Raw genomic sequence first — 3,145 nt, 5'->3', positions numbered from 1 at the left:
TATTTACTAAAATCTCAGATAAATTTTATGGCATTTATGTGCAGTCTAGTTTGCACAGTTGATAGAGTGTTGATCTTGCACTATCAATGTAAGCCTCACATAGGTTTGATACACATGTAAGTTTGTTTTTATTTTACTACATTGTGGTTTGTGGCTCTATACCATGTAATGCATGTCTTTTAACAGTAGTCAAGTCTTCCAATGTGCTTGTTAGTGAAACCCAATACATAGCTTTATTTTATTTTGTTTCTTCAAATATTACATAGTAACATAGTAACATAGTATCTGAGGTTGAAAAAAGACAATTGTCCATCGAGTTCAACCTATTTGTGGTGTCCTATGCATGATGAGTTCCCTTGTGCTGCCTCAGTTGAATCTCCTTTACTTGACAGAGATGTGCCTGAGCAGCGGCCCTCCCCAGCCCTATCCCAAATCATACTTATTTTGCATAGGAGATACCATGGTCATGAAGATTGTTCTCCCAGGGTGAGGTTCATTCATTGCATTCTGGGTATGCTGACCCCTGTTATTTCCACAAATGTGGGAAACTCGACTGCATTATTTGTGGTAGTGGGGGACTGTGTTTGTGCTTCCTCTGGTCAGCTCTGGTAAAAGTCAGATTTCTTTGTCTCAGATTTTCCTTTAGCCTTGTTCTTCTTTCGAGAGTTCCCTTGTGCTGCCTCAGTTGGATCTCCTTCACTTGACAGGGGGCTGCCCGAGCAGCGACCCTCCCCAGCTCTAGCACATGTAAGTTTGTTTTTATTTTACTACATTGTGGTTTGTGGCTCTATACCATGTAATACATGTCTTTTAACAGTAGTCAAGTCTTCCAATGTGCTTGTTAGTGAAACCCAATAGATAGCTTTATTTTATTTTGTTTCTTCAAATATTGAATGCATATGTCTTATAACTTTTTTTTTTTTTTTAATATATATATACATTTTTATTATAAGATTTTCAATGACACAAAACCATCCAAGTTGCAGATTATGGATTGTGAAGGACAAATCAACCATATAAACAATTTAAGCAATTTAAATTGCATGCAGGTAGTAGAATATCCAACTCCTTGGATGAGAGTTGGTCGTAATAAACTAGGATAGAAAAGAATACAGTAGAAAATAAGATTTTAAACCTACCGGTAAATCTTTTTCTCGTAGTCCGTAGAGGATGCTGGGGACTCCGTAAGGACCATGGGGATAGACGGGCTCCACAGGAGACATGGGCACTTTAAGAAAGACTTTAGTTCTGGGTGTGCACTGGCTCCTCCCTCTATGCCACAGTTAGAGAAACTGTGCCCAGAGGAGACGGACAGTATGAGGAAAGGATTTTGTTAATCCAGGGCAAGATTCATACCAGCCACACCAATCACACCGTATAACTTGTGATAAACTACCCAGTTATCAGTATGAAAAAACAACATAGCATCAGTGCAGGACCGATGCAACTATAACATAACCCTTATTGAAGCAATAACTATATACAAGTATTGCAGAAGTAGTCCGCACTTGAGACGGGCACCCAGCATCCTCTACGGACTACGAGAAAAAGATTTACCGGTAGGTTTAAAATCTTATTTTCTCTAACGTCCTAGAGGATGCTGGGGACTCCGTAAGGACCATGGGGATTATACCAATGCTCCAAAACGGGCGGGAGAGTGCGGATGACTCTGCAGCACCGATTGAGCAAACATGAGTTCCTCCTCAGCCAGGGTATCAAACTTATAGTATTTTGCAAAGGTGTTTGAACCCGACCAAGTAGCAGCTTGACACAGCTGTAGTGCCGAGACCCCTCGGGCAGCCGCCCAAGAAGAGCCCACTTTCCTCGTGGAATGGGCCTTGACCGATTTCAGTAACTGCAATCCAGCCATAGAATGCGCTTGCTGAATCGTGTTACAAATCCGGCGAGCAATAGCCTGCTTTGAAGCAGGGGCACCAATCTTGTTGGTTGCATACAGGACAAACAGCGCTTCAGTTTTCCTGACTCTAGCCGTCCTGGCCACGTAAATTTTCAAAGCCCTGACCACATCAAGTAACTCGGAATCCTCCAAGTCACGCGTAGCCACAGGCACCACAATAGGTTGGTTCATATGAAAAGATGAGACCACTTTTGGTAGGAATTGAGGACGGGTCCGCAATTCCGCTCTATCCACATGGAATACCAAATATGGGCTTTTATGTGACAAAGCCGCTAATTCCGACACTCGCCTAGCCGAAGCCAAGGTTAATAACATGACCACCTTCCACGTGAGATAATTTAACTCCACTGTTTTAAGTGGTTCAAACCAGTGTGATTTTAGAAAACTTAACACCACGTTAAGGTCCCAAGGTGCCACCGGAGGCACAAAAGGAGGCTGAATATGCAGCACTACTTTTACAAAAGTCTGAACTTATGGAGGAGAAGCCAATTCTTTTTGGAAGAAAATGGATAAGGCCGAAATCTGGACCTTAATAGAGCCTAATTGTAGGCCCAAATTCACTCCAGTTTGTAGGAAGTGAAGGAAACGGCCCAGATGGAATTCTTCCGTAGGAGCATTCCTGGCCTCACACCAAGAAACATAATTTCGCCATATACGGTGTAATGTTTTAACGTTACATCCTTCCTAGCCTTTATCAGCGTAGGGATGACCTCAACCGGAATGCTAGGATCCGGCATTCAACCGCCATGCCGTCAAACGCAGCCGCGGTAAGTCTTGGAACAGACAGGGCCCCTGATGCAACAGGTCCTGTCTTAGAGGGAGAGGCCACAGATCTTCTGTGAGCATTTCCTGCAGATCCGGATACCAGGTCCTCTGTGGCCAATCTGGAACAATGAGGATTGTTCTCACTTTTCTTTGTCTTATTATCCTCAACACCTTGGGTATGAGAGGAAGAGGAGGAAATGCATAGACCGACCGGAACACCCACGGTGTCACTAGGGCGTCTACAGCTACTGCCTGAGGGTCTCTTGACCTTGCGCAACACCTCTGTAGCTTTTTGTTGAGCCGGGACGGCATCATGTCTATCTGTGGCAGTTCCCACCGACTTGTAATCTGTGCAAAGACTTCCTGATGAAGTCCCCACTCTCCCGGATGTAGGTCGTGTCTGCTGAGGAAGTCTGCTTCCTAGTTGTCCACTCCCGGAATGAACACTGCTGACAGTGCGCT

The 3,145-nt window shown here is 44.1% G+C and overlaps 1 non-coding gene across 1 annotated transcript; it reads left to right on the top strand.

Annotated features, from left to right (window-relative positions):
* Positions 1-435: 435 nt before the first annotated feature.
* On the top strand, positions 436-598 carry LOC134986389 (U1 spliceosomal RNA). The gene has a single exon (XR_010192281.1). It is a non-coding gene; the product is annotated as a U1 spliceosomal RNA (small nuclear RNA).
* Positions 599-3,145: the final 2,547 nt, after the last annotated feature.

The sequence above is a fragment of the Pseudophryne corroboree genome (assembly GCF_028390025.1).
Source record: "Pseudophryne corroboree isolate aPseCor3 chromosome 7 unlocalized genomic scaffold, aPseCor3.hap2 SUPER_7_unloc_3, whole genome shotgun sequence".
NCBI classification, from domain to species: Eukaryota; Metazoa; Chordata; class Amphibia; order Anura; family Myobatrachidae; genus Pseudophryne; species Pseudophryne corroboree.
Note: the sequence above shows the minus strand (reverse complement) of the source record. Positions and strands in the feature narration are given on the sequence as shown.